Source organism: Ambystoma mexicanum, chromosome 6p, assembly GCF_040938575.1.
Source record: "Ambystoma mexicanum isolate Mex_15411 chromosome 6p, UKY_AmexF1_1, whole genome shotgun sequence".
Lineage (NCBI taxonomy): Eukaryota > Metazoa > Chordata > Amphibia > Caudata > Ambystomatidae > Ambystoma > Ambystoma mexicanum.
The window spans coordinates 688,027,589-688,041,515 of NC_090935.1; the positions used below are offsets into that span (position 1 = coordinate 688,027,589).

The 13,927-nt window shown below is 53.6% G+C and overlaps 1 protein-coding gene across 2 annotated transcripts in view; it reads left to right on the forward strand.

Annotated features, from left to right (window-relative positions):
* Nucleotides 1–2,390: 2,390 nt before the first annotated feature.
* Nucleotides 2,391–13,927, forward strand: part of LOC138511722 (versican core protein-like) — a 207,374-nt gene continuing 195,837 nt past the window's right edge. For both annotated transcript variants that reach the window (XM_069627577.1, XM_069627578.1), the window contains exon 1: nt 2,391–2,679. The gene's annotated coding sequence lies outside the window, so the exon portion shown is untranslated. The remainder of the gene's footprint in view (nt 2,680–13,927) is intronic.

Consider the following 13,927-nt stretch of genomic DNA (forward strand, 5'->3'; position numbering starts at 1 on the left):
GAGAGCCCATTCAAAAGAATGGGCGTGCAGGAGGCTCAGCGGGTGAGTCAGCTCCTTACAAGGCGGATGACACCCGCCAAAAGCGTGTGAGTTGAGAGTTAAGACCATGTGGTGCCTTGAGTGAAAGGACTGCCGGCTGCGTGTGAGAGCTGAGGCACACTGGGGGGCTGGGTGCCCCAAAGATAATAATCCAGTACGCCCCAGCTCCCCTGCTTTCACACAGCCCCTATTAGTGCGGTGGGGGGGGGGGGGGCTCTTGTTATGGGGCGTGGCCTAATCGCACACATACTTAGGCCACGCCCCCAATGACTCGGGAGGATAGCTCAGGGGCAACGTGCTCACCTTGGAAGCAAGACAACACGAGAAACCACAGGTTCGATACCCAGATCCGCACTTAGAAACCTCTGGGTATTAAGCGTCTTATAAATAACCTAACACATCATAACCCCCAACCCCTCCATTTAGCATCCCACTAATACACTGGGGGCAGGTACACCTTCCCGCTGTGATAAGAGTGGGGTTCTCTCAGTCTTTAAGCATGTGGTTAGTTTCATGGCAACTTTTCAAAGTGAGCTCAAGGGTCACTTGTGTACCTCCTCCTCCTCCCCCCCAACGTACCACCACCCAAAAATGTGCATATTTGGGAACTCTGAATTTCGCTATAAAACGGGCTGTCCCGCTTGCCTACCGGCCTCCCATGTTGCGAACACACTCGCGGGTCACCTGGCCGGTCTGTAGGGGGCAGGGCGAACTCTACCCACTGCCACCAAAATGGCTCTTCTGTTAGGCACCAATGAGTGTCACTACGCCAACACCCCAGAAACACTGGTCAAGCCTACAGAGACATGTCAGGGGCGCCCCCGAAGCTTTTTAAAAATAAATAAATAATGCAGCATCCAGTGGGCCTCTCTCTAAAGCTATACACGGGAATCTTGCCTGGTGTGTGAGCGGCAATTTTGACACTTTGAAGTGGACTCATTGAGTCCCCGGCCGTACTCCCGTCCAGGGGCCGGCTGCTGGAAGCAATCTACACCAAGGCATGCGAAGGCACGTGGGATTCCCGCAGGCCGCGAGGCGCGGTCCCGGTGTGCAGTGAGCTCCAGTGCACTTCCCCGGCAGGGCTGACCACTGGAGGTGCAGCCGTGCACGCGGCGGGCCAGCCACAGGGCAGCCTGCGCATCAGGAAAGCCCCTGCTAATCCCTGGGCGTGGGCCGCCTGCAGGCGCTGCACTGCGTGCAGGGAAAGTGACGCGCGAGCCGGCGCTGCGTATGGCTTCCATTACCGGCGCTCCGCTGATGGATAGGGCTTAAAGTCACAGCCTCTCGCGCGTCACCAACACCCAGGGGGCCCGCCGGGGGTTCCGGCACTCGCCCTTTCCGGACAATTGTTTCATTAGAGACATAATAGCACGGCGACCCTTTGAGGTGCCACATGATCTCACGTGGGGATAGGATGTGGCGGGTTGGGAGTGGCGTGAAGTGTGCGTGTGCGTGTAGCCACCCGTGAGAGGGCTGGGTGCATGTGGGTGTATTTATTTGTTTTTGGCGATGTAAGCATCTGTGCGTAAATGTGTAGTGGCAGTGTTGGGGGGCGTGCGTGCTTGTGTGTAGTGGGTGTGCGCGAGGGAGCGTGTGTAGTGTACGGTTGTGAGTGATTTGTGGGCAAAGTTGTAGTGGGTTTGTGTTAAATGAATGTTTGTTCTGCTGGTCGGTGGTGCGATTGTGTAGTCCGTGTGAGATAGCGCATGGAGTGCGTGAGCCAGCTGGTCTGGTGTGTGTGTGCGTGTTTGATGTTTGCCCTCATCTGTGTGGTGGGTTCCACCAGTGACGGGCCAGCGATTGAGAGCCATTTGGAACAAGTGGCTGCCAAAAGAATGCCAGGCCGGTCGCCTCTATGCAACGCAAGTCTCCTTTCCTGTAACCAAGGAGCCGAGAGAAGCACCAGGGCGGGCTGCCTTTGTGAAAACCGTTACCCACACAAAGGCGTCGCTTTGTGGCTGGAGTGTGCGATTCTAACGCGCCTCCGAATGTCTTGCCCTTTCCACACATCACTGCCCGGGTTGCCGCCGGGAGTGTGCTGCTCCCCTTACGGCGTGCGTTAAAAGTAAGATCCGGGTCTTGCGGCACCGAAGTGTCTGCACTGTCCAGGGGTGGACCTCGGTCGGGGTGCTACTCCCTCCTCCCCCGCCCCCCTCAGCTCATCTCCTGGAATCAGCAGCTGGGAGGAGAGGGTGGGAGCGTGGGAGGGGGCTAGGTCTTTCACAGACTCTGGGCTCGTTTTTCCATTAACTGAGAGAAAAAAGGGGGTGTGCGCGCCCTCCCCCTCCCCTTGCCCATTCCCGCGCCCCTCCCCCTCCAGGGCTAAAGGCAGATTGATATAATCATGCGGGCTGTCAGAGCTCGCATTTGAACTTGCAGCCAAAAGTGGCTTGGTGGCTCTCCCCCGACTGCCTGGGCTTGGAACAGACTCACTGCACCCACACACGAGAAGGAAGGAGGCCTGCCCAGGTGCCCCTCTCCTGCTGGAACCCATTGGAGACGCCACCCCAGGACCAGTATTCCCAGCAGCCCCCGCGCAGGAACCAGGCAAGGGAGTACAGGCAGCGAGACCCGGCAGCAGACCTCCCCGCGCACCCCTGCACTTGATGCGCCCCCTGGATTAGCAGACCGCCTGCCAAGGTAATGATGCCCGGCGCTTTCCAATATGTAGCGCTTTAGCGCGTGCGGCGCAAGTGCAGCCTGAGCACACGTGTCGGGTCGCCCCGATTACACGCGGCACCCCACTTTGGAGTCTAAAATGTTGACGATTCTCGTATTAGTAGCCAGTGAACCCCCCACTCATTTATGTGGGTTGGAAATGGCGCATGCAGCCCCCCTCGCCCCCCGCCCCTCTCGTTCTGGCACTCAATCCTGGAAGTGCCTGTTCTTTCAAGTGCGGACCATTGCTCGCGCCCCCTGGTTTCGTGTGGAAAGCTGTTGCAGAACGCTTTCCCAAGACGGGTTGGAGATTTAAATTAAGCCGTTTTGAAAAAAGGAACTTCGTAAAAGCGTTTCAAATCCAGAAAAGTACGTGTCGTGGGGTGTGCTATGGCCCAAAATCCGAGGACAGTTCCGTGCGATGCGTTGAATGGACGGGGCGCGTTGCGTTCGCATGTGCACGTGCCTTAACTGCACGATTCGCCCTCGTGTCATTCTTAAAGGCGCGCTGTGCTGGGCTGAGTGGCAGTGCTGGCTGGGGCAGAGAGGGGGGCAGCCCGGCTCTTCCTGGAAAGCGCCTTCGCCCCCTTTCTAAAGCCACCGCCTTCCGTGTGAAACCCCATTGTCTCGGGCTGGGAACCGCACAGACACACTTTCACGGGGGCAGATCAGTCGGAAAGATGCCCAGGGCGGCCGCAGGGGGCTCTCCCCACAGGGCACCGGCCAGAACGCGCTTCTTGCGATTTATGGTAGCATCTGACAGACCGCAGAAGAAAAACGAATCCATTTATCAGAAATAGTTAATATATCTATTACGGCTTGAGTTTCAACAAACGCAAACGGAAAGTTTGATTCATGGGAATATTTGCGTGTAAAACGGGGATTTGCGTGCCATTCTACCCGCAAATCCCCATTCATCAAATATGGATTTTCGGGCAGAATGGCACGCAAATCCCCGTTTTACACACAAATAATTGCATGAATCGGCCCGAGACACTGGGCTTCTCTAGATTTCTCGCAAAACTAAGATCTCGTCTGTCTGCATGTCTCGCTGGGCTTCTCTAGATTCCTCGCGAAGCTCAGACCTCGTCTGCATGTCTCGCTGGGCTTCTCTAGATTCCTTGAGAAGCTCAGATCTCGTCTGCATGTCTCGCTGGGCTTCTCTACATTCCTCGGGAAACCCAGATCTCGTCTCCATGTCTCGCTGGGCTTCTCTAGATTCCTCGATAAGCCCAGATCTCGTCTCCATATCTCGCCTGGCTTCTGTAGATTCCTTGAGAAGCTCAGATCTCGTCTGCATGTCTCGCTGGGCTTCTCTAGATTCCTCGCGAAGCTCAGACCTCGTCTGCATGTCTCGCTGGGCTTCTCTAGATTCCTTGAGAAGCTCAGATCTCGTCTGCATGTCTCGCTGGGCTTCTCTACATTCACGGGAAACCCAGATCTCGTCTCCATGTCTCGCTGGGCTTCTCTAGATTCCTCGAGAAGCCCAGATCTCGTCTCCATATCTCGCCTGGCTTCTCTAGATTCCTTGAGAAGCTCAGATCTCGTCTGCATGTCTCGCTGGGCTTCTCTAGATTCCTTGCGAAGCTCAGATCTCGTCTGCATGTCTCGCTGGGCTTCTCTAGATTCCTCGAGAAGTTCAGATCTCGTCTGCATGTCTTGCTGGGCTTCTCTAGATTCTTCGAGAAGCCCAGATCTCGTCTCCATGTCTCGCTTGGCTTCTCTAGATTCCTTGAGAAGCTCAGATCTCGTCTGCATGTCTCGCTGGGCGTCTCTCGATTTCTCTAGAAGCTCAGATCTCGTGGGGTCGCTGAATTGAAAATCTTGAAGAAGACTCTGCTCTTTCTGCCTGCAGAGCTTCCTACCAAGGCAGTGACTTCCTCCATTATGGGATCGCTGGACTACTGTAATGGAATCTACCTTGGTCAACCTTCCCTTTTGCTCCATCCGTTACAGATCCTACTACACCGTGCTCCCCGTTTGGCCCCGGGGGCCACGAGATGTTCTCAATCTAGAAGTTTGTTACAGCAGCTTCATTGGCTTCCTGTGCAAAGTCGGGTCCATTTTAAGATACTGTCCGGCTAGTCGCGCAATTTATAATTCTGACGCCAACTATCTTCGATCGAAGCTAACTCTGTACAAGCCTTCTAGAGCTCTACGTTCTTCGTCACAAATTCTACTGAACGTACAGAGATTCGGCAGAGCTCGGGCAGGCCGACGTTCCTTCACGGTCCTCTCCACCACTTTGTCGAATTCACTTTCACCCTACCTCTGAGAACCTACTTATAATTTTCATAAAGTTCTAAAGCCTTAACTTTTTTAATGCTCTTTTTTTCTGGCTGCTTCTTCTGAAGGTCCTTCACTTGTCTGCTTTTTTAGCTATTCGATGCCATTTGGCCTTAGGCGCGCTTTGCAAGTACATATACATACATTCAATGGAGTCTGCAGACTCCGGCGGTAAGAATACCTATTTGTCGATTGTAGGTGGTTCTAAATTAGTTAATTTCCGGGATTTTGTCGGGCAGACTCTTCCTCCACTCAAGCAATCTCTTTACTCTCTGAGTGCCTGAGAATTTGCGGGGGGTACGAGGAATACTGTGCCTCCTCAAATGTGTCCTTCTCCAACTTGGGCAAGACCCACTCACACAAGGGGTGGGTGGACTGGAACCAAAAGAGGCACTGGAAATTCTGTTCAGACTGGCCCCCTAGTACACATTTTCAGCAAGCCCAACACTTTTCCTATGAGAAAATGTGGAAATACTACACACAAGATGCCCAGAGAGCAAAGGCCTACCGGGAAATCTCCAGAGTTCCCTATAGTCCAATCCACATCCTGCAATCACACTGAAGAACGCGCTCCCAGGGGGATCTCGAGCAGGGTTTGTGGTCACCAGTTAACGATTGACTTACCCGTGGCAGCATGACCACGACAGATAGTCCTGGCTGCTTCATGATGTTGGCCATTAATTAGCAGGTTGGACCCGGAGAGCCCCTCACTTTAAACTGCACCTAAGGGAGACCAGTGTGCGCAGGTCGCTGTATTTGCTCTGACATCCAGAAGTTACATGAAGGAAAAGAGCTACAGTGAGGAGGGACCAATGGTCGCTTCTGACCAGGAGCGCGTCGCGCATGTCCACAGAGGATAACACAGGCGCAGTGGCATTAGCTGGTCGGGGGGTCGCGAGAGCTCCAGGTTTGGGGAGGAAGTGGGGATGGTAGCAAAGAGGCAGGTAGGGGCTATGGGCACCCAAGGGTTGTGGGCATCATGCAAACAGGCACGATCTGAAAGGAGCGGAGGTGAAAGGGCAAAACTTGTGAGGGGAGAGGTGGCACCGCAGGGGCAATAGACGCCAGAGAAGAAACCACGAGGGAAGGGTATCGGACCCTCGGGCACCGGGAGGATGGGACTGGAAAGGGGTGGCCCGGGGAGGCAGGCGCTGGGAGAGACGCACCCTCGAGGGCAGGCCCCAGAGCTGGCAGGGCAGAGGATTTCGAGCCAAAAGCCCATACGTCATGGGCTGCAAACGACCGAGTGTATGGGATGGCGGGGCTTATGGAAGCAGGGAAGTGCTGGGAGAGATGACACTGGAACGGCTGGAAATGCGTAGGTCGTAACTGTGTCAACATAGGTGTTGCATATCAAACCACAAAATGGGTGACCAGGGTCAGAGCTAGAAGGGCAGGACTTGGAAGTCTGGGACAAGGCACCCAGCAGGGCTTAGGACGGGAAGGCAGAAATACACATGACAGGAGACAGGAGTGCAGGTAACAGGCGAGCAGTAGCTTAAGAAAGGCACAGGAAGGTAGAAGACGGATGGACGCCAAAAGATCAGGGGTAAGAGGGCAGGAACCGAGGCATCGTCCATACACGTCTGATGACCTCCCCGCCTAATAATTTACCAACATTTGAATATCCAATTTTCTCGTTATATTGCACTGGAAGCTTGTTTCTTTTTTTTCGCGGGGGAAAAGTGGGTAGTCGCCTGTATTCCAGACTGCGCGCGTGAGGCGGAGCCTTTCGGGTGTCTAGGAACCTCTTTCAAGGGATGCGGCGCTGCTTTGTATTGGTGAACATCGCCCCCTGCCGGAAGCGGGTAGTACTCGGTCACCTTGGCAATCCCTTGTTTGATTTAACCGATGGGACGTGCCCAGCGTCTTCAAGATTAAGATGAAGAACAAATACCCGTATCCCACATCAAAATGCTTCCCACAAGGCCTCGGGCAGCAGTTAGCAGACATTAAAGGCTCAGCCTCAAAGACTTCCTGCTGAACGCCGGGTTTGTTCTCCAGCGGAGCAGTGAGGAGAGACGCTCTGGGTGCCACACAGGGGGACGCGGGGGAGTGGTGGGGGCGCCCCGTCAGAGGAGAGGAGCCCATTCTCTGCTGAGCACGGCCCGCTGGAGAGAATCTGCTTCAAGGAGGGGGGTCACACTCCGTGTACATTACCCTTCTACTCCCCCCTTGAGTGATCTCGCTCTAAAGCAGTAGTGCTGGTGAAGCTGCCTGGCTAGGAGCCAGTGTGTAGCGAGGGGGCGGGGTGCGGGCGCTGGGGCGTGCCCTAACAGAGAGCACACGGGCTAGTCTTCTAGCTTTCTGATGCCCCACTCCCCCCTGCAGCCCAGAGCCTGTACGGGGGCGTCGGGTGACCCTGGGTACTTAGTAGGAGGTGGGGGCATGCAGGGATGGACTGGGAACCCAAAGAGTCCCTGGGTGGCTCCATATTACACATTTTAAGCAAACCCAACTAATTTCCCAAAAGAAAATGTGAACATCGAATAGGTAACCACACACAATAGGCCCGCGGTGCAGAGACCTACCAGGAAGTCTCCAGAGTTCTGTGTAGGCTAGTCCACCCCTGGTGGTTTGAATCTTGCAGGAGCTGGGGTGGGGGGCCGAGAGAACTGTCCAAGGAGTTAATAGCACGTGCAGGGAACCCACAGAACTGTGTGGGACTGGAGCTCGAAGCGCTAAGAGCATGGCGCATTCAGCAGAATGGCACGGGCAGACCGGGGGAGTGGAAGGGCATGGCAGTATATGGAGTGGGAGCGCCTGCGCTGCACTGTTCGGGGGAGCAGAAGGGAGCGGTCTTCAGAGTGCAGGGGGAAGCCGGACGCTCTGGGTCCACACTGCTTTCACACATGCACTATAGAAGTGAAAAGTGGGTGATGTGTCTTGAGAGGCACACCCTCCACACTGCCGGCTCTCAGCCATTATGGTGCCAGTGAGCCTCTTGTATTCGCTTATGTTACTAATGACCCACTCACAGTGGTGGTGACTCCTGTGGCACTGGTGACTCTTGTACTAGTGACCATCATATCCGATTCTGGTCCCAGTGAGCCTCCTATGGGAGCTTACTGTACTAGTGACCCTCAAGTGTGTGCTTGTTGCTCCCTCCCTTTAGTACCACTGACCCTCTTATATCCAATTGTGGTGCCAGTGAGTCTCTTGTGTTCCGTTATGGTGCTAGTGACCTGGCACTCTCATGCTACTGGTGACTCTCTTATATCCACTTACTGTTCTAGTGATCATCAAGTGTCTGCTTGAGGTACTCGTGACCTTGCCTTAAGTGTTGCTGACCCTTTTATTTCCGATTGCGGTGCTAGTGAGTCTCTTGTGTTCACATAAGGTACACGTGACCCTCTTATGGAACTGATGACTCTCTTATAGAACTTGTGACTTTCGTATGTCCGTTGAGGGTGCTAGTGAGTCTCTTGGCTTCCCTTGTGGTACCAGTGACCGGACCCTCTCAGGGTAGTGGTGACTGTTTTATAGCCGCTCAATTGTCCGATTAGGCTTCTAGTGACAATCTCATTTTCACTTATAGCACAAGTGGGCCTGTTGTGGTAACCGGTTGCCCTCTTTTAGCCACTCATGGTACTGGTTCTCTTTAGTCCACTTATGCTACCACTTGTGGTATTAGTGACACGCCTTTCTTGTTTAGGGCCGTGTGGATTCTGTAATTTTCACACTAGAGCGTGACAAAAACGATTCTCGAAATGGGTGGATGGATTTCACGCTCCACGGGCAGACCGCTGAGGGACATAAGCTTCTTATTCTCTGATGGTAACCCTTGGTCAGTGCTTGCACCAATCTTTCTCTGCAGAGCAGTAGTCGGCGTGTGAAAAAACGCAATGGAGCGTTGCCCCTCCTGCACATCCCACCTCACCCCACACACCCACATCCCACCCTCCCCCTCTCTTCCTCAATTCAACTCCCTTCTACCTCGTGCCCTACTGCTCCGTGACGTCACCCCAGCACCCCACCCCTTCACTAGCAAAACTAAAGGAATATGCATCTTGAGATCGCCATTAATTTCAATCATTGCCCCCCTTCCAATCACCCACCATGACCACCACTTAATAGAAATGCAAAAAGACACAGGCCTGAATACCTAATTGGGATTGAAGGTGCGCTTCAACAAAGCACAACAGAGTGCCATTCACTGGATGGTACTCACATTAAAAAAGTAAGAGGATGGTAGCAGATTCTACAGGAAAGTAGAGGAATGATGTACCGTATAGTGCCCGCCCACTTCGACCTCTGCTGCAGAGCTCCGAGACAGAGGCTCAAACAATGTAGAACAGGGAGTTTGGGTTCATGTTTGGGGTTTGACAGAGGGTTTGAGGTCACAGTCTCACATTATAATATCCAGCCGTGTGTAACATTGCTCCAACTAGCCAGCAGAGGAGGTTCAGGTTGGAACAGTGGCCTGCAGGTGGCCAGCGCTCTGGAGGACGGGGAAGTGGGGACTCCTAGCTTCTGGAGAGGCTGGATCTGAAGGCTGCAAGTGTAGCGGGGGAACAAGGGTTGAAGAAGGGACGGCGACAGCAGGCAGGGCCGGAGCCTGCAATGGGGGCCAAATAATGCAAGGTGCAGGCGAGTCTGCACTACAAATTCTGATCTGTAGGACGAACTGGGGGGCGGGGGACTTAGGAGACAGGTGAGGACTGCAGGGAAGGTCGGAAACTGCAGAACGCATAGAGGGACAAAGACTTGACAAGGGAAGGATCCCAGTTTAAAGAAGGTACTAATGCAGGCAAGAGGGAGCACATATCTGCAGAGAGGCTGGGCTCTGCAGGAGGGCTGGGATCTGCATAAAAGGCTCAGACGTGCTTAGCAGTGACCTCTGCTGGTGGACCAGTAGAAGGACAAAGGACCTCGGCCAAACCCAGACTCTTTGAAGAGGGAGGATAAAGAGGCAAAGGAAAGGTCCCAGGAGGTTTACCTGGAAAGGATCCGTTCTTCCGAATGAACGTGGTTCTTCAGGGAGTGTCAAAACCTGCTTGAGTGGTACTATGAAGCAGGTCAGCAAGAGAGATCACAACTCACAACTCACAAGGAGTGTTGAGGGAGCCTGCAGCCGATACACAGCCAACACTTGAGCTCAGATTTCAGCAGTGTCCTGGAAGTAGGCACTAGAGTGGACATGCAAGGCAGGGATGGTGTCAGGGCCTGTCAGCCATTTCAGTTGAAATGGGCCCCAGGATTCTGTGGGCACAGAGTAGCTGCCGTGTTTGGGTAGGTCTATGGTACAGGAATATATTCCTTTAATTCGGGACATTAACCATGTGCAGTGAACACATTGCAGGCATCCTTTTCTGGTGCCCTCAGGTCTGTGCCAGCACCATTCTCATCACCGCATTGTTTTTCTTATTCATCATTGGCACCCTCCTGTAAAAGAGCGAGTCATGTCTTTTCAGGGGATATTGTGTGTTTCCAACCCCCTGCTGGCTGCCTGTCCCATGATAATCTGCAGCTATTAACCACCTGGCTGCATTCGTTTGACTTCATTTTAATTTAAATAGCCCAGGTGCACAGATGAGTCTTTTTCTCAGTTGTAAGGCAAGGGTAGGGGGTGGGGGGCTCACGCATCATGTTGAAATGGCTCCTTGCAGCCCTAACACAGCTCCAACCGGCCCTGATACAGGGACCCCTGCCAGTGGATTCATGCCTATCATGTATGCACAGGGACATATTTAAAGGAGTCTCTGCATATACCAGCGTGATAGAAACAAGACATATTAAGTGAGTCCATTGAGTCTTTTGTACTTTGCTTGAATGTATCCTGGAAGCGTGTTCTTGTCCGTCCACCTGTTGGATTTCAGGAAAACATGAGACCCACAATGCAAGACACTCTTCCCTTGTGCCTATTCTCTGTCTCATTGAAGATTGGACATGTGCCAGTTTCCAATGTGCCATCAATAAACTGCACTCGCCCGCTGACCGCTGCAGATGTAATGGCAACACCTTGTTTTATTTTTTATTTTTAGGCAGCACTGCCTAATGATCCCCCTGCCTCCATCCTGGGCCTTGGCCACTTGGCCATGAACTGCGCATGTGGGACCTTTTACCAACCCAAAGCACACGCATGCATCAGAGACTGGAAATGTTCCGGATCTACATAAGAGGCTGTTTCTACTTAAAGGGAGCATTCGAGATGATGATGTCTGCATGTGGCGCGCGCACCGAACAGCAGCCTCCAGAAGCTACATTCTTGCATGGGGGGGGGGGGGCTTCTCGCTTGGACCACCCACGTGCAGTGTCATACAGCTTGTTATCGGGTTGCATTCCTGTGCTTGCTGGCCATATTGGTTATGTGACTGGAATGGGTCCCTCTGTGTGCTGTAGCTCCTCTGTGTGTTAAAGCTCTGCTACTCAGTGCCGCGCCCGCCCTACCCAACGTCAGTATGTGACGTTAGCGTATTCCATCGACACCATATCCTGCTCCCGCTGGTGTCGCCAGGGTGCCCACTCCCCAGTATGCAGCAGGCATGTTTGTTACATGGTGCCACTTCCACCAGCAAAGAGAATAAATGGATAAGCGGGCAGCCATTGAGTCTTTGTTTCGGTGAATGGGGGTAGAGGCGTGTGGGGGAGGTGCTGAGTTGTATGTAATGTGAGCCGCTAAAGCGATTTCCACTGCAGGCGTGGTTATAGTATGGACCTATGCATGGCATGCCCTTATTCTACAAGGGCTGGCAGGGGCTACAGATCTCGGTCACCTTTGGTTAGAATGACGTTAAGCAATAGGATTAGTTCCCGACGCCCCATCCCTCCCCTTGCGAAGCCAGAGGTCTATGTCAGCAGGGCCACTTTTAGAGGCTCACGGCCCAGGTCGTCACTAACGGGCTCCTTATAAAGTGGCACAGCCCCGCGCATTACTTGCAGTGCCACGGGGCATGGTCGGCTCCCAGCTCAGGGCACGCAGGCTGAGTCTGCAGCCTCACCCACAGTCCATTATCGTACCACCCACACAGAGGAAATGGCTTCGAAATCAAACAAATGGTGATTGTCAGAGGGTCTCCAGCAGCGGCTCCTGGGAGCGGAAGGAACGTGCTCCGTACGCGAAGGTGCCCCCACCCTCCCCCACCCTCCGACCACGTATGCCTGTGAGAAGTAATGCAGACCCAGTGGAATGCGAATGCCACCAGCCAATGGGCACTGCCTGCAGCCACAGCACTTCCCCTTCTCATGCTCCTTGGCCGAACAGCTCTCCTGCAACTCGGAAACGTGTATTGTGTCTTAAACACAACTCCCTGACACACCCCCTGTCGCATAGGGGAGATCTCGCCTGCTGATAGGAAACATCGGGCACCCTTTGCCCACTTCTGCATCGTTTTGAGAATATGGGGTTTTCGAGGGACATTGACACGTCAACCCCTCCAGTCCAGGGTAAGGTGATCAGATCTGCCATGTGGGGGCTTACAAGAGCCGTGAGCCCTGCCACATGGAGAGTGATTAAACATATGAGGGGCTGCTTGAGGCGAAACCCATTCACCCACATTAGAATCATCCACACAACGATGGTACCTTCATTGCCCTGAATTCAGAACAGTCGGCCGCCTCATTGGGCGAGCAATGTGAACTGGCTCATCTACCCAATAACTGCCCTCAAGGCAGGGGGCAGCCAGCCTAACAATGTGGGTGGGGCGTGAGGGGGCTGCATGGCACGTTTGAAAGCTGATCATGCGTGGGGCCGTCCACTTATTGGGCTTTCTACCACCCTGCCCCCCTCGCCCCAGCTCCCGTGGCCCGCCTCTAAGCCCAGAGGGCTGTAAACGTATTTCGCGTGCCTTTTGCCCACTGGATGCATCTTTCTTTAATTTCCCAGTGCCATGCTAAACACTGGAGGCACGGGCTATCTCCTGGTTGTGCCCAGCCTTGGGCTTCATCATAGGGTGACTGTAATATGGCCTGGGCAGGCTTTTGTCCTCTGGCACTGTGCGTGTGCTGCTGCTGCTGTCACAAAGTTAATGACGTGAATCCATTCTGCCAGGTGAGGAATGTGACAGGCGCTTGCCATCACACCCCTTTTCCATAGGACCTCCCTGCAGGGCAGCACAGCAGAGTGCTGCCTTCTGCCTCAAAGTCAGAGGGCTTAAGCACTCCCAAGCCAGGGCCTGACGCCTCCCATGTCTGCAGACGGGGACCAGAATGGGGACACTTTTCCGTGAGGCCCACCCGCGGCTCTTCGCGCCCTGTTCTCCTAGGAACGTGCAGCTCTGTAAGAAGCAATTCCTGCATAGGTTTAGGACACCGCCTTCCGAAAGGCGCCTTTCAGTGTCTACCCCGAGCAGGTGTGACGTCTGGGAGAAAAAGGGCTGATTCTTGGGCTGCAGCATTAGGAACATGTTAACTGATTATTTTTTGGAGCAGTTTGGATAGTCGTGGACAACATTTTGCACATCACCGACACTGTGACCCAGGATACATGACCGTGGATTAATGGACGGCATCCATGCCCCTATTTTAAAAGCTCGGACCTATATTTCTTGAGGACCCCGACATTTTCTGTCAACATATCCACTCCGAGAAAGTGTTCTATGCTCTCTCACCCTGCTCGTGCATGCAGTTCTGAAAGCCACCACAAGGGGAGTCCTTCTGTGTGAATCAGTGTACAGTTAAGTGGAACAGCGTGGTGATGAAGGGATGTCTGTACTCGACAGAATGCGCCAATCAGAGTGCGTTCTTAAATGATGACGCCCAGTCCCAAAACTCTGCTTAGCCACTAAACCAGGTCAGAGATTTTCGAGCAACGTCAGTGCCTGGAGAAAGCGGATGCCATCAATGTGATATATTGCTGCCTAGTCGCTGACAGGCACATGCCAACTTCCTTGAGCCCTCTCAGCTGGAACAGCACAGCGCCATACTAATTCTTCACCAGGACCAGAGAACTGAAACACACTAAAATGTTCCCTCCAGTTCCCACGGGTTGCGCAGTTGCACGTTG